The sequence below is a fragment of the Centropristis striata genome, chromosome 8 (genome assembly GCF_030273125.1).
Source record: "Centropristis striata isolate RG_2023a ecotype Rhode Island chromosome 8, C.striata_1.0, whole genome shotgun sequence".
NCBI lineage: Eukaryota > Metazoa > Chordata > Actinopteri > Perciformes > Serranidae > Centropristis > Centropristis striata.
The window spans coordinates 8,842,691-8,867,804 of record NC_081524.1 but is presented as its reverse complement, the minus strand read 5'-3'; the positions used below and the strand labels follow the sequence as shown (position 1 = coordinate 8,867,804).

At 42.0% G+C, this 25,114-nt stretch overlaps 1 protein-coding gene across 10 annotated transcripts in view; it reads left to right on the top strand.

Annotated features, from left to right (window-relative positions):
- The window catches only part of erfl1 (Ets2 repressor factor like 1), a 99,436-nt gene that overhangs the window by 28,933 nt on the left and 45,389 nt on the right, over nt 1-25,114 (top strand). For 2 of the 10 annotated variants that reach the window (XR_009394811.1, XR_009394808.1), the window contains exon 7: nt 1,635-2,366. The exons of 7 other annotated variants lie outside the window; for them this stretch is intronic. The gene's annotated coding sequence lies outside the window, so the exon portion shown is untranslated. Of the gene's footprint in view, nt 1-1,634; nt 2,367-8,049; nt 8,153-25,114 lie in introns of those variants that run through there. One more of the 10 variants, XR_009394809.1, reaches the window with a different exon arrangement.

The window sequence follows — 25,114 nt, the reverse complement described above, 5'->3', positions numbered from 1 at the left end:
AAAATGAGATCTTTTTGATAATTATGGTCTTGGCCAAATAAGTACACAAGTCAAAAAATACCATATATATTTATATATAAAGAGAGAGAGAGTATTTATTATTTCTTTTACAGAGCATCAGATGAACGCATGAGCAGAAGGAGACGGACAGATAAACGATAGGTTAGTTTTTAACAGAGCGGTTGCTACAGAAATGCTGGTAGTAGATTGGGAGAAATTGGGTGATCCCTAGCTGGTAATGTGATATGTCATTTAGCCTTAGCCTGACCCTGTCCCCTTCCAGGGTTCACAGCCGTCACCATGCTCAAAATGGGCTTCCCTTCCCTTTGTCTCAAGTGCATATTCTCCTCCTCAAAATGACCATCATTTTCTCCCCCGGCTGATTTTGGTCCAGCTCTAAGACTGAGGTATAATTGCACAAACAGGTCTTGAAGAGCACATAAGCTTAAAGCCACTTTACCACCCAACAGTCAGAGCAGCGAGAGAGAGGAGAAAAAAACAACAGGGGAAGATAGAAACATTAATGGATAGGTTGCAGGATGGACGGATAAATTGATAGATCTTTTAGAGAAGGTCAAACTTCTGTGCCCACACGCGGGACCATCATGAAGAGAAGAGAAATTGATTGCCGCTCACAAAGGCGCTGAAATGACTAGAGAAATTATTTTCTGGGCAATGAACATTCTAGGAGGTATGGGGGAGAGGGGGAGAGCTGAGAGAAAGTGCAAACCTTTCTCACTGGGTACAAAATGGCTCAAGCAGACTGCTGTCAAGTGGAGTTGTTGGTGAGAAAGCTCATTGAGTTGATCTTCAGGTACATTGTAGATCCCCACCGAGCTGGCTGAGGGTTTTTTTTAGTGCATGCTTGTGTGTATGTGTTTGCATTCATGTATGTGTACACAAAGGGGTGTGAGACCTGAAAATTACTTTGTGGATTGCTAATTATAGGATAAGTTATCCAAATGGCACCAAATTAAACCGAAAAATACCAAGAAATAACATGAAAATAACAAGATTTTTTTTAATCCCACGGTGCCAGTGTACAAAATGTTACAAATTACCACTGCAAAAATATAGGTGCTTTGTAATTTCACACCACTATGGTGATTTACCTCACACAATCAAACAGTCATAATTTCTACAGCAGCTAGCAGTTTTTGCTATTTGAACATAAACAAATGTCATTGTTGTTGTCAAATTGAGAAATGTGATGCTGTCGTTTTTGTTGCAAGGATAGTCTGCCTATTTTAGAGTCTAAGGGTGTTTGTTTGATAGATTGCAGATCCTTTTTAGGTGAATTTGGTATTTTGGGCTGTATAAATAATACTGACTTGCCTTAAGTAATTTCACATTTCTTTAAGTCTGTCTTAGTAAAGACTTCATATGTAATGTAAAATTGTTTGCGCTTATCTGTTCCACTTATTGAGCAATACCCTCTAAGCATGACCATAGACAGTATAACGAAGTGGACGTAGCCTCTGGGTCTGAAGAATGAAGCCAATGCAGAAGTGCCTTAAACTTGCATTCTTTCTAATGACCAGCTGGGGGCGACTCCACAAATAGAAGTCCAAGTATAGTAATCTATGAGAGAAAAGTTCAACTTCTCACTTGATTTTTTTCCTCTTTACATCTAGACTGCTATTGGATGTCTATGTAAAGACTGCTATTGGACGTCTATGCAAAGACTGCTAATGGACGTCCATGTAAAGAATGCTATTGGACGTCTATGTAAAGACTGCTATTGGACGTCTGTGTAAAGACTGCTATTGGACGTCCATGTAAAGACTGCTAATGGACGTCTATGTAAAGACTGCTATTGGACGTCTATGTAAAAACTGCTATTGGACATCTATTTAAAGACTGCTATTGGACGTCTATGTAAAGACTGCTATTGGACATCTATTTAAAGACTGCTAATGGACATCCATGTAAAGACTGCTATTGGACGTCTATGTGAAGACTGCCATTGGACGTCCATGTAAAGAATGCTATTGGACGTCTATGTAAAGACTGCTATTGGACATCTATTTAAAGACTGCTATTGGATGTCTATGTGAAGACTGCTAATGGACGTCTATGTAAAGACTGCTAATGGACGTCTATGTAAAGGCTGCTTTTGAACGTCTATGTAAAGACTGCTATTGGACATCTATGTACAGACTGCTATTGGACGTCTATGTGAAGACCGCCATTGGACGTCCATGTAGAGAATGCTATTGTACGTCTATGTAAAGACTGCTATTGGACGTCTATGTGAAGACCACTATTGTACGTCTATGTAAAGACTGCTGTTTGACGTCTATGTAAAGACTGCTATTGGATGCCTATGTATAAACAGCTATCGGACGTCTATGTCTCAAATTCTATGGGATGTCTGCGTGTAAATGTCTATTTGACATGGTTGAAACGGCTATTGGACGTCTAGGTCTAAAAAGTTCAAAAGTAGGTACTGTACTGGTAAATAATGGTTTAAATGTGAAGAGTACCCAACCCTCATACATATGGCTTTCGAGTGTTTTATTAACATAGTTTAGAATTTTTTCAAGTCCATCTTTAAAGTTGCTTAATTCCAAAACTGTTTGTTACAGAATGATTTTTACTTGTACTGTTTGCTCTCTGAAAAACTCTCGCTCAGTCTTTCTGTCGTAAGGCCTCTTGTCATCACAAGCCCTGCTCTTCGGATTACTCCAACACTGATGCATTTAACACCACCCTCATGGGGGTGTATGTTGATGCAAAACAATAAACAAACTGCCCCCGAGAGACTTTAACTAAATGAGTTTCTATCACATTACAAGAGTCACAGTACTTTCACATTCCCCCACCCCAAAAAGATATAACAATAATGAATTAATCTACTTCACTCTTGGGGTTTGTGCTAAGTACCCATCAACATACTTCATCTGATGAGTGATAACAAGTGATCCATTGACACATGAAGCCCTGTTTGCACCAACTTATCCTTGCACTTGACAAACCTATTAATTTCTTGTCACACAAACAAATCTTTCACTTCTACGTCTATACCCCCATCACCAAAATGAGCGATCCACCCCTCTCATGACAACCCCCCCCCCCCCCCCCTTTTTTTTTTTTTTGATGAAAATGAGGCCCCTTCCTCCTAATGACACTCAGATTGATAGAGACCTCCACCAGCAACCCAACAAATGGCCCAGCATCAGGACCAGAGGAATGGAGTACAGTGGCGGATATGTAGATAGGGGAGCGCGGACAGAGATGGATCAGGGGGCTTATGTGTGGATAAACAGAGTGAGGTTGATTGCTAGCACAGAGAGGGGCCATTACAGCGAATCCGCACGCTAATCATAATGAATCACTTACTTATTAACCGTTAATTATGGCACGCAAATACATCCCATGCAGGCGAGCGAGCAGGGAGGCAGGCGGTGGTGCCTGCCACCATTCTGGGGGGTACAGGAGGAGGCGAGGAGGCCACATTAATTTATTCTTATTTATTAATTTCCCTAATTAAAACAACAAGGCTGTGGAATAGAAGTGTTTTCTTTGGGTGAAACAAATGAAGGCCCTGGAAAAGCGATATGAAACCAGGCGTGGCGTGGTGTAAACATTAAATCATGTGAAGTGATGGTGCTTGTTCAGCTGTTCATTATTAGAATAGCTTTATCCAATTGGGCTGCCCCCTCTTACCCCTTTTCTTTGTTATTATATCACACAGCAGCCCCTCCTCTGTCATAAGGAGCACACACACACACACAAACACTTGTACTCTGGCAGATTTCAGCATCATTATTCAGTAAATGGTTTACTTGCAACATGCAGTATCACAATAAGCCACAGTTCCTTGAACGCATCCTCTTGAAATGCCATAAAATCAGACAGAATCGCCCCATCTTTCCCATTTGATTGTCAAATGTTTATAGCTCCTCTCCACTACTGTACTGGAGCTAAACTGTTTCTCCCATTTTCTCAGATTTATTCATCTCATCGTCCTCCTCCCTCCTTTTCCACAATGCCTTTTCTCAATTTCCTGATCTCTCTCACTCTGTGTTAGTCCCGGAGTGGCCCACCTGAGCGGGCGGGGCGCGGTAATGGCGTTAATGCCCGGTAATACGGGCCAGATATTATAATCTCAACACTGTCACATTGCGTTAGCTGCGGGAGACTGACGTGTCAATGCCACGGCGAGCAGGTGACGCGCGGGGCTCAGGAAGCGTGGCCCGGTAATCGCCCAATACAGACACATTTATTTTGGAGTTGAATATTTTTACCACGCTGTTTTTGCCGCAGCACAGCGGGTATTTAGGGGGGAAAGTTGTGTCAGTCCGCCGGTCAGGGAAGAGGCACCACACACCATCTTACCTAGCTTCTGTATACTTTAAAATAAAACGGGTGAGATAAATCAGCATGGGTATAATGCATCAAAAATGGCCAAGTATCAGTTGAGGATAAGTACGAAATCAGAATAAGGGGCTTCTTCTAGATGTTGGAATATATTGTGGTGATAAGATAATATATCTTAAACTTAGATCTGGATATGGCTTCAATACTGAAACTGAGTTATGTCACCTTTTTATTTTAATAAAAAAAAATACAGTGTACCATCAAATTCTGCTTCAGATAGTTTAATGCCCATTTAGGACTTCTAACTTTATGTTAGTGCCTAAAAGTTGACAGTTGACTATATAAATTGCAGGCCTAAACGCGTATGCGTGAAAAGTTTAACTTAATAACTACAAATCCTGCCTTTTGCCTATTTTTCAACTAGCCTGTTTTTCAACAATATGGGCAGTATTTCCATCAGTACACACATCTTTCATGTGAAGAAACCACCATCAACATCAGAAAACATTATAAACTTAGATTTCAATGTTATCTTAAGTTACTCCATGTATTTATAACCTTATCTTTGTCTCAGTGCATTCAACTCAATAATATTTTGGAGCATATACATTGCATGTATATATCATAAACATATATGATGGAAAGTTTTGACTTTCAAGCTAAAAATCCTGCTTTTTGTTTCATTTCACTTGCTCATAATTAAAAATGTAGGCATTGCTTCCTGCAGTACACGCAAAACATTGATGTAAACAAACAGATGTCATTGTTATCTTGAGTTAATCCACAAGTTTAATGACCTCTTAAACAATTTGAAATTAAAAGAAGGGTTCAGAATCAACTTCATGGGTCAAGTATGTTATGCACATATGAGGAATATGACTTTAGTTCTCAATAGTTTCTAATATATTTAAACACTAAGCGGAGGAGAAATGGCCTGGATTATACAGATGAAGACATGCAGCTATACAAACATATGAAGCGCAATTAATATATGAGCTATTATATACATGTATACAATGGGGCTTTTTTCGCATTATGGTGGTGGTGCCACGCTTCATTGGTACATGTCTCAGAAGGTGTTTCACATTCAATATCATGTACTGCAACCAGTCATTATACCCTGTGTATCACTGCATGCTGTGCTGGATATACAGTCTAGACTGCGTAGTGAGTCTGTACGGGCAATTTTTAGAGTCTATTTTCTCCTGACCATAATGCCTTTGAATTGTTGGAGGAAAATGGGGACTCTAGAGGAATCCCATGCAACATGGGGAGAACAAACAAAGTCGTCCAGAGATCGAAACTCAACACTTTCTTGTTGTGAGGTAACAGTGTTAACCACTGCAGTTTGGGAATCATCCAGGAAGGTAAACTTCCAGCACACTGAACTTTGCTGTTGGGACATCATAGAAATAAATACAAATACTGCCTTTGTATTTGAGACACACACTTTCTGGTTACAGTAGTAGTCGGCAGTGCTGCAGATGCTTCTGAAAATCAAGACCAAATTATGTCAAAAATGACATTAAAGATGTAGACTCATGTCATACTGTGTCAATCCTCTCTGAAAGACCTGCTGCATGTTCTGTGTCCAGGACTATCTCTAAATAAATTTTGGCCCTTCCGTGAAGGCAATGGCAAGAAAACGATCCATCCCTCAGACGGCCGTCCCCAGTTACGCTCTCATGGGTGCACCGGCTCGTCAGTGATTTATGCGTGTGTGTAATTGAGTGTTAATAAAAAGTGTGTCCGGAGCGCATGTAATTGTGTGTTTTCAGGACCCACCATGTGTGAGCTTGTGTGTAATTGGGTGTTATCGATGTTGTGAGTGTATGTCGGGGTTGAAAGAGCGAATGGACAGGTTACAGTGTGATTGCAGTTTAGAGAATGCCTTTTAAAGTACACACTTTTTTCTTATTGTCTGTTTTTCAAAAGCAGGACTTCTTTGTGATAATGAATAATATCTTTTTTTAAATATGACATACGCAGAATATTACCAGATTCGTGAGGGCCCTCAATAACACCGGGAACCTTAATTTTGTGTTTGCCTTTTTTGTATGAAATCATAGCGTTAGGATTTGTTGACAAAGAAATGTTTAGCTAATGCACATGTTAATAGAGTAGAGTTTAGTGTCTGAAGAGCACAGGTGTTTATTATTATTATGTGGCTATTTAAGATATAACATTGAGTGATGTGGGTATGAAATATACAGCGTTAAGTCTTGTCTTTTACTTATTTTCCACTATTTTCTCTATATGTGCATGCTATATTTGTGTATGTCTTTAGTGTTGCTGTAGGATAATAGGTGAGTGTATGTGAACGGTGTGTGTACGTGGTGGTGATGGCAGTGTATAGAATAGGTGTGTGTGTATATATAGTGGGGTGCGGGTGCTGTTTAATTGATGCGGGCTGGCCATCGATCCCTCCCGCCCAGCCTAATGAAGGCCTGATTGGTTTGTGAGGGCTGGCTGGTTCTGCTTAGCTGCCTCTGCCTGCTGCCCTGGCTGCACACACTATAACACACACACACACACACACACACACTCAATTCAACATCATTCTTCTCTTTCTCTTTCTCTCTTGGTCTCATGCTTTGTCTCTGTCTCACACTTTACATTTCTGCTCTGACTTTCTTTCTGTCTTACTGTCTATAACTCTCTCCAGCTGCTTCTCTTCTTTATTCTTTACAGTGGTTTGTCCATTCTCTGGCTTGAATCCTAAAATGACATCCCAATTCCCCATAATTTACAGAGTGCTACACTTACTGATAATGAAAATTCTTTTTTGTGTGTGTGAAATTTCAACACTTGGTGTTCCATTAGCTGTACAACTCACATGCTCAAACTTGACCCTAGCTGTGTAAAATATTGGCCCGTTTTTGATCATTTTGGTAAACTTTAGTGCTGAAGTGTCAATGCGGTGAGTGAAATTAAGCTGACATACTCCTGTGCGTAGCTATCAGACAGTCTTGTTGAACATGTGAATCTTCCATCACTCTCTCCGGCGTGATCCGTGTGCCGTCTCTTGTCTCCATCACTGTCTCAGTGGTGTTGGCGTCTCTGCTTGCCTTTATCTGTCATCCAGCTTGCAATCCAGTCAGTCAGATGTCACAGTGCTTCTCCTGTCATGGCAGTGCCCATAAATGTCTTTTTGTGTCACTCAGCTCACTACAGACACAGGTATTACACCGCCCTGTTAATGGCTTTGTCAGATGGCCTTTTCACAGAGCCAGTCACGAAGACAGACAGCGGACTACTATCAGTCCGTGTGTGTCTCCGTGTGTGTACATGTGTATGTTTCAGTCACAGGCATCAAGACTCAGTTCAGGAAATAGAAGGCCACCCAAGTATCCGCCACAGTCGTGTATCAGCAAAATTCCTCTGAGTGGCTTTCCAGTCAGGCAGCGGAGCAGTCGTTCCAATCTGTCACTGTCTGTCATACAGCCTGCTGTCAATAATATGTATGATATGTTATTTTATAGGAAGATTATTACTGAAAAATTCACGATGTCATAAATCCAAATGTAGCTCTCTGTAAACACATCTACGTACTATAAGCAATAAGTATATAATAAATAGGTCTTGATTGTTTCTAATGAGACTGGTTTCAACATTACAGAGGCCCCAACTCTTAAAAGATAACATATGTTTTACATTGTTTCTTCAGGATTATGACTTTGGACGCCCCTTATAACAAAAACTTTAAACATCTTTTCTTCATTTTAGGGAAAACAACTTCAGCGCCGCCACCAAAGTCAGCTCCATCCTCTAAGTATTCAGCACTGGACTTATTGGACAGCGATCATGTTCTTTTACTGACTCAAAAACATCCAAGTTTAAGATATTTTGTTTTTGAGCCTTAACGTCTTAATCATAATAAACAAACAATTTTGATAATTTCTCTCACAAACCAATATAATAAAAACATAGACATTTGTGTTGAAGTAACTAATACAGACCATTCTGATCATTCCCCAAGTTTCTCTTTTTATATGTTTAGAGGACAAGGCTTGTTCTTATTTTTTCTAATTGCCAACAAACCCAAAATAATTAATATTTTCCAACTTTCCCGCCCTGTCTGTGCAATCGACCTGATGTCCGAGATGTAAATCTTCAGTACGAACACACATATTGTTCTGAATTTATTGAAAGGATTGCCTCTTGAGATGTAGCATCTACTTTTCAACTGGGTCAGATAGACAAATATAGTTTAATTAAAACTAACAGCTGGGAGCTGTAGCTATTAGCAAACTTTACTCAAACATTACTGAACTATGCTTTCGTTGGAGACTATTTTCAGCTGTGGATAATACACGTTTATGGCACCAGGGTGGGATAGGATTGACTTAAAGTAAGCTACAACACCTGTATTTATCATAAGGATCATGTCACCAGTAGGATGGTGTGTCTTGCTAAATGGAGGTCTGTGGCACAGAGAATATATCCGACTTTGGCGGCACAGAAAAATCTTGTTAGGATCAATTTATTGATAGTTTTTATTTTGGATAACAAAACGATATTGACAGGTTTATCCGTTTAGGGGCATCAGGGCCTCGGAGCAGCCCGTACAAGATTATTCTACGTACACATACTCTTTAAGTGTGCACATTTCAGCAGTTGCAGCTTTAGAGTAGAAGAGTGTAGTGAGCGACCAGCAGTGCATTGATCAAACTGCCTTTCAACCTGTGGTGCATCTTTATTTCACGTCTCTCCGTCTGGTACAGTAGCCCACACCTCTGGCCTCATATACCACAGCCTTCACCTCGCCAGGCTTCGCCAACAAATACACAACAGCATACACTGTGATAAGTGGTGTGTGTTTACAGCTTGTTCATTTCCACTCTCCAACTCTCAGCAGAGGAAAAGAACGGGTGAGAGTGGGAAAAAAGAGAGAGAAGGGTAGAAACGATGGGGAGAGAGAAGGGGCTATCGGAAAGGAGAGGGAGGGCTTGTGGGGAGTGTTTTTGTCCTGGAGAGAAATAGCCCTCTAGGTTGTAATTGGAGGTAGAGAGAGAGAGGGAGAGAAAGAGAGCGAGGGAGAGGAGGGAGGAAGAGACAGGAGAAATTGCTTGGCTGGGGCTGTGTGGGATGATAGTGTTTTTGACAGGTAAATAAGGCTGTGATTGTCGACAGTTACACTGCACCTCGCTGACCCTCACACACACCGGCCTCCTCCATCTATATTTCACTCTGACACACATGCTGACTCTCTGCCTCTCTCCTGACGCACACACTTTCACGTGCGTGCACGTGCATGCACGGAAACACTCAGACGGTGATGTTATCATAACTTATGGCTTGTTAATGCCATATAAAATGCTATTGAAGTCATCGCAAGCCAGTTTACCAACTTCCTTCCTGGTGTAATGACTGAACACTGAAAAGTAACTTGTGTATATATATCATATACACAGGCCAATCGTCCTGAAGGCCATTAAACGCACCATTTGAATGACACAAAACCTCACTGGAGTCCACAACATAACAGTGTTTTAAAATGCACAGCAAAAGCAGCATTTATCAATGGATAAAATAACAGGAAACAGCCTCAAAAAGGTCCACAGAGTTCATTCACAGCAGTATAGAGGAGTATAAGCTTCACTAATGTGGAAGGCCACATTAGGTTGTATTGTGCAGATGTTTACCTTATTTTGTCCCCCCTCATCATAGTAAACATTAGTATTTTCTAACTATCTTTCTCTTTTTGTTTATTCTGAGATAGATAGATGTACTGCTTGTGTCTCTGCAGCACCACCAGTAGTATCTCTTCTTCCTATCCCCTTTCCCCTTCCTTCCATCTTCCCATTCTCTTTTATCAAGTCAACAGCCGTCTCCCCCTCCCCTCCTGCCTGCCCTTGCCTCCCTCCTCTCCTCTGCTCTCCCCTCCCTCCCTCCCCCTCCCTCTCTCTCTCTCTCTCTCTCCCTCTCTCACTTCAATCTCAAGTGTTTTCAATTTTATTCTAGAGTGGAATTAACTACCCCCGATGTCAAATTGCCGACGAAATCGATAATAATATCTTTACAAAAGAGGATATTCCAGTCTCTCGCGTCGGCTTTTGAAAAATGGAAAATTTAGCCGAGATTGATTCATTAGTTGACACGTTATAGGACGGTATAAGTATTGATCGCGGCCTGTCATGTCCCATCTCGGCTAATCGAAGCTGAGGCGCTCTGTCGATGGGCGCATTTTTCATAATTCCGTCGCCGGGGAGAGAGACCAGCCGGCAGAGGCGACTGCAAGGCACAGGGAGAAAAAGAGGAGAGTATAGGGGGGCAGAAGAAAGATAGACGGGGGGAGAGAGATGACTTGGGGGGAAATAGGTAGGGGGCAAAGAGTGGAAGAGCGAGAAATAGAGTGAAAAAGAGGCATGGGGTAAAAAGGGAGGGAAAAAAGGAGAGAACAGTTTTGTGTGTCTGTGCGTGTGCGCGTCTAGCCGTGTGTCCATACAGCATCTCCAGCCCAGAGGCCTCGGGGTGAGGCAGAGAGGAGCCACGGGGAGGAGAGGCTATGTTAATGGTGCAGGTATTGGGGCGTAGATAATTAATGCATTAACTAATTAAAGTCAAACGGGGGAGATAACGAGGTGGAGGGAAGTATAAGGAAAAGGGAAAAGACGGCGGGATGGAGAGAGGAGAATTAGGGCGACAACAGGGGAAGAATGGGTTTTAATAGCGAGCGAGGAGATGCGGAGAGGTGTGAAAAAGGAGAGATGAGAAGGAGGATGAGGGAGACTGAGAGGAGGTGTTGGGGGGCGGGGAGGGGGGGCTCGAGGAGTGGAGGGTGTGGGGCGGGGGTGGGGGGTGAAATAAATAGAAATTGAATGGCTTGGGTGCGAGCAGAGAGAAGTTCTGAGGCGGAAAAAAATATAAAGAGGAGTGAGAGAAGACACAACGACAATGATGGAGAAACTTTTGATAGTTGTGCAATTCGTTTGGAAAGTTGGCATTGGCGTGCTCAGGACTTATAAGTCCAACATAATGCCACTCCTCTGGCAGTCTTGTCACGAGTTGCACAAATCCAGGGGGCCCGTCAATCAACAAAAGGAGGTTGTTGCAAAGGAATGGAGTCTACCTGTTTGTCTTTTGGTCTAAAGTCTGAAACCCCCAGACTCTATTGTTGGATATAGAGCACTAGATTATAGGTCATCATATTGCACAAGGAGCCACACAGGTTTGGAAATAAATGCCAAAAAGTAGCATTTGTGTATGGCAAAGAAAAACCCTACCAGAGGTCACAAAAACAATATATTCTGCTAATGCATGTGCACTTTTATCTTTTAGACTATCTGCTGTCTATAGGACATCGTATTTTACAACGATCCTTTAGGTTTCACATAAAAAACACCAGGAATTCATTCATCCTCTATAAACTAATGCCATAAAAGGAAACTATACTGTCCGGTAAGAGGCAGGAGGGTTAAAAAGAGCCAGTGGATACCACAGGAGCTCATCTTTTGGCTATTATATAACAACTCAAAGCCAAAAACATGTCATTTGTAATGTTAATTTCTAGTTTATTGGCCATTATATAACAACTCATAGCCAAAAACATGCCATTTGTCATGTTATTTTCTAGTTTATTTGGTTGGTTTTAAACGACCTCTGCAACATTTACTTAGGCCGATATGCACTTTACCTTTTGTCCTCTGTATATTTAACAGACCACCAAGTTATAGCTCACCATATTCTAGCCTTGTAGGTTTCACAAATAAAATGCCAAACATGGATTCAGATAAAAGAAAACTGTGCCATAAAGGAAAACACAATAAAATCCAGTCAGAGGTTCCCAAAGAATCAGTGGATCTTACAGCAGCTCGCCCATATGTCTGCCACTTCTGTTGGTTCCCTGTGCAACATTTTTGCTAATTTACAACACAATTGTGTCTGTATTTGTGCTCAGCATATTTTTAATAACAATGTTGGTTCAATAAGTGTATTTGTTTGCATGTTGTGTGGAAAACCAGACACACAGATGTGCTGTAAATGACACGTCAATTGTCAGAGTGAAGCTGAAGCAAAGTGTGCCAGTAGCTCCAATGAGCCTGAGCTCTCACATCCAACGGAAAGCAATGTGAATCTCAATCCCATAATTGATTTTGATAAACTAACATGCATGGTGTGAGGAAGTCCTCTTGCATTGAGAGAAAATGGGAGTGTGTCCAAGAGGCCGCCCCCAAATCAGCAATGATAAAAGTGGAGCTGAAATGGGTTGTGGGATGGAATCAAGAGAAATGAGATACACCAAATTAGAAGAGATTGGCTTGATGGACTTGGATTAGAAGGAAAAGAGGTATATAGGGAGGGGATGACGAGAAAAGGAGGAGAGTGAGGGAGTGAGTGAGTGCATATGTGGAAGATGGGGAGAAATGGAGGGGAGGGGGGTCTCGGTACTTGGCAGTCTCTGGGTATCTCAGGTTCTCTCCGGCCGGGAAAGCGGTCGATATTTAATTGTTATTGCTAGCATGGAACGCACGGAAGCGGGGCCTGTACGAAAATTTCTCATTTATTTGGTATTCTTGTTTTCTCTCCTTTTCCTCCTTCCACCCGCCGCCCCTCTTTGCGGGGTGAGGTGGAGGAAAGTGAGGGGAGGTGTGCGCGCGGGCGTGCGTGTGTATGTGTGTGTGGGAGGGGGGTTCTTGTGTGCGCACTGGGGGCAAATGGAGAAAGGGGATGAGATCCTTGGATCAAATCTGAAGGGGGGAAAAACACTGCGTCCTCCTCTCCCAAGTTTAGTTTCTGTCCCCAGACACATCATATCCACCCTCTTTCACCTCCACCCACCCCTCCTCCCCTCACTCTATCTACCCCCACCTGTCCAAAATGAAAAATCCGTCATTTTCATCAAACGTCCAACCAAATATTATCTACACTCCATTCCCAGAGATCGAATCTTATTTAGGGGCGACGGGATTCGCCATCTGTTTTCAAATTTCATTCCTCCATGAACTTTATTTTCCCTCGACTTTGGACAAAATTATAACCCGATCGATCCGCTTTCTGGCCACCACCCGTCTACATATATTTTCCTTGTGCGGTCTCTTCACTGTGCAGGTCAATTTTCTGTCTCACGTCCACGGGAACACGTGCACAACACAGTCTGCAGCTGATAGAAACTTAAATGCAGCCGGGCTGATGTGAGGTGGAGGTTCAGGCTCAGCACCTTGTCTTCTTCTTCTTCTTCCTCCCCCCTCTCTCTCTCTCTCTCTCCCTCTCTCTCTCTGCGCTCTCATCCTCTCATCCCTCCCTGCGCCCGGATCTCTCCCCTTCGCGCCTTTCTCCCCTTCTCCCAGCTTTCCTTTTTTGGTTAGATTGCTTATGTAAACTACCAATTTCGGACACTATCTGGTGGCAGTGGAGTCCCTTTTTTCCTGTTAACTTTTTGTTGCTCCGAGGACAACTTTTCTCTCGCTACAGTCCTGCGCGCTGCTTCCCAATCTCACTCATCTTGATTTTTTTTTCTCTTCCCCTGCGGGCGGTACTCACTCACGTTGCCACTCATATATCATGCCAGTGAAACTCCTCACCAATGTAGTTTAATGCAGGAGGAAGGATGCGCGGTCCGATCTGTTAAATTGCCCAGATTATCATCAGTCCTCTGCGCACGTCGACAGGATTCCCAACAACCCAAGTGGGAGCTGCTGGTCAAGTCAATGAAGGTGCATCGGTGAAGGTAAGCATCCTACTTCCCTATTCTGTTACCGACAAGTGGCATTAATAATTGAGAAACGCGTCAGAAATAAGATTCTCATGAGAAATATAATGCACTTTGGTGAGAGGGAAACATGCGCACCTCCTGCAGAAATTGATTGATGGAGGCTGTGTACGTTTGTGCGCCGGAGAGTTGTCGAACAGCGCGCAGTACGCAATACGTCTCTCTCCAAATAGATCGCCAACAATTCCTAAAAGGTTTGTGCTTTAATACGAAAACGTGTTTGTGCGTTGCATTTGTGATTTATATCCAACTGCGGCTTCTGGGACCGAGACGTTCGGGAGAGAGGTTGATACCAGACAAATGTGAGATGAAAAGTAGAAGAGCGGTCGGCCAAGTGGACACGAACTTGGGGAATGAGGTTATTCACTTCAAAAAAAGTTGTCCAAGTCAAAACAGTGTAGGTGCGCCATATGCGCGTGCACAGGGTCCTATTTTGATATTTGATCACTTTTGTGTAATTATTCTCTGGAGTTGTGGATTCATACTATATCAACTTTATACATTATTCGACCACAATCAGCTGCAGTCTCCTAAAAGCAAATGCAATCCCACAGACCTTTTATTATAAACAGCATATACTATCATTAAAGCTGACATCTATATTTGCTTAAACCCACAATAATATGAATGCAAATGTTACACCTTTCTATCACATATTTCATATCACATATGGTCATATACAACTTTTGGATGCTGGGATAAAAAGGAATTTCACTCAGTTTAATATCTTAACATCATATTCTTGTGGCCCGGGGGGGTCTGCGCAGTTTTTGTGATTATGAGAAACTCCTTCCCAAACACAGAGAGCAGAGCAGTGAGACTCTAATCTTTGATGTCCAGCTTACACATATATATTTATTTATATACTGGAGCTGTTGCTTTGATACAGAATAGGAGGCTGACTCTGTGAACTCATACTATGTTTGTTTGAGTTTATACATCTTTGCCATCTTTGTGTTATCTTCATGATTTCAGTTGCAAAAGGAGCCAATGCAGCTCAAGAGGTCAAGGTCACATATATAGGCTCCTTCACCACACTGTACATATGGAGAAGATTCTTATTTTGTACCATCAAACACCATATAATGTTATTATGGAAACTTTCCAACATCATTATTATTAGCTGATGTTTTGGAATTTAAGTAGATTGGGTTTTTTCTACATTTTATCGAGGCCGAAACTCTCATATTTCCTTGACGGCACTAATTAAGTACTGCACTTATGCTTACCGTGAATAATGTTAGTAGTGTGAAACTGCTTCTCCCTTGCTTGTGGTTTCTCTGCTGACTTATAAGGTGTCCAAAAAAGCCCCCCTGGATATTGTCAGCGTGACCTTTTCATTGATTTCAAGTTGGTGTCACACAAGGTCAAAAACATCACTTGTAAAACTGGGATGGCTCCAGCCGATTCTCTCATTTATAGATCAAAATCCAATGTGCCGCGTGAAATTATAGTAGTCTAAATGTGCTGGGAAGTGAGGAATGTCATCTGTGTCTGTGTTAGCCATGCAGGCACAGATGAAAAATGTCAGCTGGTGACAGTGCAACACTACTGCTGTGGCTTCCAACTACATAGGTGCAGAACTGTTTTTGTGAACAGGCTGACTAATCACATGAGCTAGAATACATGAGAATTTTTAGTTCTCCCAGTAAAACTTTAAATGGATTGTAGTTTTGAGTCCTACTCATTTGGCCCGTTTGACTTTTTACCACCCGTGTTTTGCGGTTTCTGCTGAAACATTTATTTTTCAAAAGATTTGTCGAATGCCGTCTGTACTATGTGACGGGAGTTTTTCTTTTTTCTTTTTGGATGTAATTCATGAATGATAACATTTCTTTAATAATACTCCCTAATCTACAGCACAACCGTTGAGTCATTATTTCTGATCTTTTAGATGACTAAATGTAGACAAACATCCTTTTATCAGTTTATGTTTTAAATGTTTGCTTTTGCACAGCATTTTAAAAAAAGATATCACATATACACAGATAGCCCAAAGTAAAGAATCCATTCTGCCGTGCCTCCAAGTTGACTGGAGTTTCTCACGGTAACATTGACCATTTAGTTTAGTCTTCTGCATTTTCAAATTACATAATTCAGCGTTTCATTTTAGTGTTATTCTCCTTTAAGTAATTGAAATGTAGCAAAGTAGGCCTGCGGAAGACCTTATAGATCTAAAAATCTTCCGTAATCATGGAGAGAATCTTTCTTTTGTCGACGGGGGAATGTTTGGATTTCCTGGGGCTGAAGAACCTGAACTCCCATCTAATCTGTAACATCGGCACCCAACATGGGGGTAGTGACCCTGCCTGAGACTATCTTGAGTCAGAATTCCTCAGACGTAAGACTGGCAGGAAGATGATTAGTTCCCACTGCATTCTTGATATGCTTTTTTTTTTTTATCTGCATGGCTGTGCCAATACCCCAGCAGCTTCCACTTCTTCCTGAAAGAACTTTTCCTATTGACGCTGATAATGTGTTAATCAATATGGCGCTTTTGTGCTTATTCTAAACCACATTATATCTGCACCCTCTGTATGAATCAAGCCTCTGTGAGGGCCCAGTGAAAGGGAGAGTCCCTCCATTGATTAGGTATTAGCTTCACCACCTCCAACGCCCAGCCACTTGTTTGCAAACAGTGCTCCATTTCTGAGGTATTCAAACGATCACTAAGCATGGGAGCCAATATTTATAGAGGCTTTAACAGGTTCATTATAGTCGGTGGGGACGGTTCCTCCGAGGGATGAAGCACTCATAAAGGGCCCAGCGGAGTATGTCCCCATCCACTGAGCATTTGACAGTACAGTCAATGACTCCAATCATTCCTCATCTGCTTTATGGCCACAGCGACGTTTATAGCTGTTATGGGGTTAAAATAAAAGCATTAATGGATGGGAAGGGCAGGGGCTCTATTCAGCAGGATGCTGCGTTTAATCAAGGGTCACACAGTGTAAAGTCCATAATCCACTTGGTGACAGTTAGTGCCACCCCAGGGTTTTGCTTGTATACATCCACTGTTGCTTCAAGGGTGGCAGTGGTATGAAATGCACTCTTTTTATTTAGCGAAACATGAAAAAAAGTCCTGCACACTCAAGCGTTTTCTCTATGTTTATGGAAGACTTAGGTCAATGCATTTAGGGGGGGTTTGGGAGTCCTTCACCAAGATATGTTTAAGTTTTTCCATTAAAAATAGGCCGTCACATTTCATTTTGGACCATTATTATTACTACATGTGTGCACAAAAATTTAGAAAATATAGAGAAGATAATAAATAAAAAACACACCCAAAAAGGTTGTAGAAAATACTTAAGAAGTCCAATGGGAGCTGACTACAATCATTGGTCATTTAGTTAGTTTTCATGCGCTCCACATTGACTTTGCATTCATTCGGCTTGTGGTGCCCAAAACGGCTTGGGTGCTGCCTGTTAGCATTATGATGGTAGGGAAACGGTACATTTTCTACCACTTGCTCTCAGTTTAACAGTGTTTTGGTCCAAAGATCTTTCATGCAGAAAAACATATAGACAGAAAGCATAACTCTGGTGCATCAAGTCAAAAATTCTGACAGTCATTAACACATTTTGATGTGTGGAGTAATATTTGCTCACAAGATAAGAATACATCTTATGCAGACCACAGATCTTTTCTTTTTAAGTGTTTTTCAGATTATCTGTAGTTTACCACGTTTACCCTCAAACTTCCTGCATTAGGATGCAACATCATACCGTTTACATGTACTCTTTTAATTGCTCTAAATCATGCATAAAATGCACAGATTACAGCACGATGGAATGCCGCGTGTGTGCTAAAATGCAGCTTATTCTTTTTGTATTTGTCTTTCTACACACGTGTATTTCTTCTTTCAGAATGCAGCTACAAATTTAGGCTCTCAAGCTTGTGTCCACTCATTTCTCTCTCCTTCCTCTACCAAATCATCATTATTCTCTTGCACTCCCCACAGTGCCTCCTTCAGCCCTGTTGAGCTTCTGTTTGAATTGTGTCTCTTGCAAAACTACCTATTTGTGTTCCCCACTATCTTTCTCCTACCTTCCTATCTTCCGCTACATCGTAAGCAGCTTTCGCTTTAGACGGCGTGCCCCCTGTTTTGGAGTCACTGACCCCCCTCGGCTCTCTCCTCTCCCTGCCCCGTCTCCCACTTAACCCCATATTTCACAGCTGAACTACGGCTAATTTCCCCCCAGTCCTCCGAACAGCGCTCTCTCTACTGCTGGAGCACGCTTAATTACCCACAATTAAAGCCAAACGCTAACGAGAAAATTGCTCTGTTATGAAAAGACTTCAAAAGAACTAGAGTAAGTAGAATGGATTGGAGGAAAAGTTGGGTATAGCCTCGGGTGGCAGGGAAGAGCTTCTGTGCTGTGTTTTCCCCTCAAGCTGTCTCAGTGGAAGGCAGTAAGCAAAGACTCCGCTGGCAACACCCAAAGCTGGACTACAATATTCAACAGCTAAACTCAAGTGTTGGTACTGAGAAAGCACAAGTATTCACTTTAGTAATGGAATTAGTAATTGGAAGCTTTGTTGTGTAGAGGAGAAAAGACTTTGATTGCCTGTTTGGTTTCTTTAGTCACAGCAGCTCAGAATATGTTCAACATATATATATCTTAACTCGCATTTCATGTATGTCACTTATAGAAATGTTCCATTATTTCTCAAGTCTACACAGAAATAATGGCAGTGGCTTTAGCTGGTGTGACCAATGGATTTTGAATAGATTGCCTGCACTCTGTATCATATGAAATGATGGTTAGTCTCTAAGCTGATGCTTATTACATTTCATGTATTGAAAGTGGCAACCTGTAATCACTGTACATGTCATGGTCTTTTGAAGACATATCGCACCTGCTGTTGATTTATTTATGGCGTACAATATTGCTCGGACGGACTTTGGTTGTAAGTGACCATAAACAATGTGTTTGGGAAACCATATTTTTGGAACAAAATACATTTAATACAGACTAACTGCTTTACATCATCATCTGCATAATCCAAATGTAAAGGCTAAATTAAGCCAAATATAAAACAACAAAATCTTTATTTTCTCACTTACCTCTTGTATCCAGTACTGCAAATGGTTTCGTTTCATTTCACTCAGGCTTTTAGATGTGTTTCCTACATTTCTTACTCCATTCCAATGCAGCATACTTATAAAAATTTGGTGCTTACAACATTGGAAAATCATATTTAGATTATGCGTCTTCAGCCATGCTAGTGTCTCTGTGAAGGTGTATGTATGTAAGCACAGTGAGCTAAATACTAACTTTACCATTCAAACATGCTCACAATGACAATGCTAACATGTTACTTAGCACTCAACACACACAGTACAGCTGAATCTGATGAAAATGTTATTAGTTTTAGACATTAACAACAAATTATTTTTTGATGACTTGATGCACTAAATGGTATGTCAAGGTATTACCTATAAATTGGTAATACAATTCATTAATTCTGTTCCACAAATTTAATGAAAATCCATCTAATTGTTCGGACACAACGTTATCACGTTATAGTGATGCAAGAGGAAAAAATCTGAGAATTGGCAAAGTCATTAGGCGTCATTCTCTGGGAACTATGAATGTCTGTTAAAGATTTTATTGCGATCCATCCAAAAGTTGTTGTGATATTTCAGTCTGGACCATAGTGATGAACAGCACTGCAGAGCCCATCTGCTATCGGTCTGATGAGCCATTATCCTCTGGGGCCAGGGGCCAATATTTCTGGGTTATCAGATATCTGGATACAGACATCTGGGTAAACACTTTTTCTTCTTAAAAAAAAAACCAAGCTAATAAATAGCTACATTCCTATTAGAAGATAGCAGACGGTTTCGGAGAATGCACTCCACCTTTTCTGCTTTCAAAAAGGACTGTTTACCTGAAGTCAACCAGAGCCTGCTAATACATGATTGGTCAATAAGACTCGGACCACAAACATGCTACCGATACCAAAATTTTGTCCTGTTGCTTACAGATTCTGCATTCATATCCTGGTATCTGTTTATAGCGATAACTCATAGAGCAAAACTGCTAGCATGGCTAAAGGTATCAACCGGAACTCATCATTTCATTTAGTTATTTTTGGAGAATCACATAAATGTTGAATTTTTTTTTACTTGCATTTTTCCATGCTGTTATCACCACCAAGTAAAATTCCATTCACCTCAATAGTTTTGTTACAAAAGCAGAAATCTCTGAAGACATATCTGCATGGCCAGGTGTCACCTTTCAGGTCATATCTTTCGGTTGCTACACATGGTTTGAGATGGCTGGCAGAAGTAAAATGGCTGATTGGTGCCACCAGAACAAACCGTCCTGCATTTAATAAGGTTACACTGCGATCGTGAACACATTCTCGTAACATAACAGCATTATCTCGTGAAACCTGGCTGAATTGAGACACCCAGATGTTAGAGTGTATCCGGCTCAATATACCTGACCACAGACCCCATTCCCTGTCACCCAGGAATGAGTCGAGAGACCCCCCCCCACCCCCTCAACCTCCCAACCCAATCCAATCTACAGCTGGCAAAATGAAACAAATAAACACTAATTTGGATTATTTACGTCCAGTTTACACCACATGACGCAAGGTATGAGAGGGAGAAAAAGGAGCTATATGGTGGGTGGATAATTGTAACAGTGGTAGTAATAAGTGCAGCGGCTACAGTGATAACAATTAGATTTGATTTCATTTGAGAATGCCTCCACAGCTGCTCCCCACTCACCCCCTTAACCCCCTTCTTCCCCTTTTCCCCTCCCCCCTCCTCTCCCTCCCCTCGCTCCTCTCCCCCTAGATTAAAGTGGGTGTGTTAATTCCGTGGTGTAGCGATCGAACAGCTCTGGCAACAATGGGAAATGGGCTATTGATCAGAACAGCTCAGATTAAGACTAGGCAGTGGAGCTCTTTCTTGCTCTCTTTCCCCTCCTTTTCTCTCCATTTCCCATCTTCTTCTGCCTGTCTTCCTGTCTGTCCTGCTTGTGTCATCTCCCCCCAGTGCTCCTCTCTCTTGTCTTTCACACCCACAAAGAAGAAGAAAGCGTGTTTGCATGTATAAGAGAGTCTAAGAGTCTATGAGGATTTCCTTGTCCTTCCTCCCTGTCCCTCCTCCCTCGCTCTCGCTGCTTCCATTTCCTAATTTCTGCACCGACAAGAACCTCCTCTATTCTCTTAAAACGTTACACTTTAGCTCCTCCAAATCTAAACGATGCATAGAGGCTGACAACAAGTATACAGTAGCCTCGAGCGGAAATATAATGCACGGAATCCGAGCCTTTTACCAGTTCACTCTGCTGCAGTTTGACATCCATTCACATGAGATTTTATATCAATCAGTCACAGCGGGGCCCTGTGTTGTGCCACAATTAAAATCCGCCCTATCAGAGCCGCTCACATACCAAAATTAGCTGTCATGATCGGGCTGCGGGACAGAACACATTGGATTTGCATTGAATAGACATAAAACATACCAAATGTGAGGAGACAGCAAATCCATACAGTGAAAAGTGAGCTAAGAATCCCCTGCTCTACTTATATTAATTAACTCAGTCAATGGGGATGTGATAGGTCAGTTATTCATCCTCTTCCAGCGCCTCCCCACTCTGTCACATATACCTCCCAGGTGTCAGAGGCACAGAGGCTCCAGCTGCTGAGCAGGGATCGGCAGGGAAGAAAAAACACCCCGCTGTGGACATTACAATGTGCTGGTCTGAGATCAGTGGTTAGAGGTTACTGGCACGTTTCAGCGTGTCTGCTTTTGCCCTTTTGGATTTTAGAGGTGACATGCACAAATGCAACAGACACTGCATACATGTACAAATACTGTCATGCGCCGGCAGCCTGCATACACACACACACACACACATGCGCACACACCAGTGGTCACATCAATATTGCCATGACCCTCAGGGGACTCGCAGTATTGGCAAAGCTTTCATCTGCTGAGTGTGTGAGCGTCTGATACTCCCTGCTCCCGACACACACACATACACACTCAAGCTTAACATACAGTAAGGGAAAGAAAAACAGCCATATGCACAAACAAATACACAAAGCTACACCGGGTGCAGGTGTGAACCCAAAAATCCTGGAAAGGAGTGGACAAAGTGTCACCTGGAGAGCTTAACAAGCAGTGATAGAAGGCTGAGATCAGCAGTCGACACTAGAGGGCGATAAAGAGGTGCATGGGCTGTGTGTGAGTGTGTGGTGATGTTTGTGTTATGGCTGTTGTGGCAGTGCCATGATGTACCAATATTACTACATTCAACCCTTTATTTTCCTTCCGCTTTTTATTTTGAAAAAGGACTGATTTAAACACGAGCATATAAAGGACTGAATTTTGAAAATTCAATAAGGCTGCAATTAATGTTACTACAATGTGGTCATTGCTTTTTTTTTTTGTTTAAATTGAATATTTGGTTTATAAGGTGTCAGAAAGTAATTTCCAAGGCAGTGGCTTCAATTTGGCTGTTTTGTCCAAAAAAAAACCCCGTCCAAATCCCAAATATATTCAATTTGCAATGATATCAAACAGAAAAACCCAGCGAATTGCTTTAATTTGAGATGCTGGAATCAGTAAAGGTTTGCCATTAAAATGGTAAACAAAAAATCCATAATCAATATAGTTACTAATTGATTTCCTGACTAATTGATTAGGTGACTAATTATTTCATCTCTAATTCCAGCCAGCTGATTATGACCAGTGGAAATACTTCTTACTGACATGTTCCTCCTGCTCAGCTCTAAAACAAGAGATACCAAAAAACGATCACCTCCCAAAGATGATTTTTTATTTTTTTTTACCTCCAACAGCTGGTCAATGCCAGTGTGACCCTTACCCTCTTTAGCAGTGGGTGTATGTTATGTGTATCAGCTCAAGAAGTTGACCCTTCTCCACTGTCAGACTCCTTATAAATCAGAGTAACTTCAGCTAGACACCCAGCAGACAACACAGCATCCCGTTCTTCCTTCCAGCTTCAGTCGCCCTTTTTCCCCATCTGTAGCTCCCTTCTCCTCTCCTCTCTCCTCTTTTGATTCCCTTGTCATAGACTCCGGCTCACTGCACTCAACTGAGCTCCATAGGTTTACCTAATTGATTATTAAGTTGCTGATTGGGGATCAATTAAATAATTAAAGTTTGTTAAGGGCAGAGTCGATTTACTGGCACGAGAGTCAGGGCATGCTCTTCTCCTCTCTACTCTGCAGATGTGTGTGTGCACAGGTGTGTGTGTGTGTGTGTGTGTGTGTGTGTGTGTGTGTGTGTGTGTGATTTCATTTATGCAGAGGGCTGATAGTTGCTATTGAGTTGAAGACAGATAATGTGTTTCATCGTAATGTGGATTTTGCTGCAGGGACAGCAGGGAAAATGTTGACAACAGCAGTGAATTTCTTACTAAAGGCAGACTGACAGGTGGGGCTCGACCTTTGGTGAGTGACGTTTTCAGTTTCCTTTACATTCATGGAAGAAAAATATACTATTGTTGTGGCCAGATTGCATTTCACATCACATAAAAACAGGACGACACAGTAGGGCTGGGCGAAATATATAAATTTATACCAATACTGTGATATGATACTAGTGTTATATGGCATATGTTTGGGCTTTTCCTGGTTTTAAAGGCTGCTCTGCAGTAAAAAAATGTCATTCTCTGAGCTTAATAGACTGCAGCTGTTATATGTTTTGCCTTTAGCCGCTTTGTCATCCACATTACTCATAATCACAAACCTCATAGTGTAAATATTGTTTGAAAGCACCAATAACCAACCCTTATGATATTTGATTTTCTGCATATCACCCAGCCCTAAATAGAAGTGATTCCTCTCCTGCGGTAGGTTTAGCTGGAGGTTTTCTGTCATAGAAAACACTATCAGGCACATTGAATCCCAGTAGCACCAGCAGAACCTTTATGTGACCACTTTTCTTCACTTCTTTGGGGATTCAAGTTGAGCAACTTTTGGGGTCAGCGTGTTGGTGACCACTTGGTGGCCTGGAGGTGAGACAGAGGGGGGAATGGAGAGGCTGTTCTGTTCAGGTGGTGGCACAGAGAGCCAGAAAAGCGAAAACACACACAACACTACACTACACTCTCTCTCTCACACACACACAAACCTCATATATGAGACACAGGAGCGGAAACGGGTCGAATCCTACTTCAAATTCTCTTTCCTCTCGGCTTGTCGACCGGGGAAAACAAACCGACCCGAGGCACAGCGAATGGGGATTTACTAATTAACTACTTACACACGCACACACACACACGGGGAGAGCGAGAGAGAAAGAGAAAGAGAGAGAGATGCACACCTCCCTCCTCCTCCTCCTCCTCCTCCTCCTCCTGTCTCCCTCCCTCCCTCTGCTCTCCTCCCCGGGTTCAGGTTGGTAGTAGTGCTGCCTCTCCGGTCGCTGGCTCGCTGCGCCGTCAGAGTGAATGTGTGTGGATAGACCGATCGCGCTTCAGCCGGTGAGAGCTTTAACACCACTTCCTGAAAATAAAAACCGGAGGTATGTTGTCCGCTTTGTACATTTTATTACAAATAATATTTATATGCATTATTATTACCATTTGTGATTTTTTTTTCTCTCGCTGAAAAAAAGTTGTTGTGCACTTGCGAGTAAAATATGTCTTCATAGATGTGTGCTGGCGATATTATTGTTGCTTATTCTACTGATTTTCCTGTTACCGGTGCAATTGTTTTGGCTGTATTAGTCAGTTTAGGGATTGCCACAAAAAGTTGCGTAGCCTTATTTACGCAGCCGCTTTTATTTGGAAGGTTGGATTTTGTTTTGTTTTATTTTAAGCTCTTGGTATTTTTGGAAACTTATGCAAGTTGCGCAAGTTTAAGTCTTTCGCGTACACGCGGCAGGAGAAGGGGATAAATAGGCTATTCTATAGTTTTTGGCTTGCATGTGCAGGTGTGATGGGAGCACTTTGATGCGATCAGCTGTCGGCGTTGGCCCGGATTAGCCTTTAAGTGTCTCTATTTGCTAAAGCGTCCAGCCCTCACCTCCACACCGCCGTATATCAATCAGTCAATTAAACAGCCACTCACACACGGCGAGCTGCA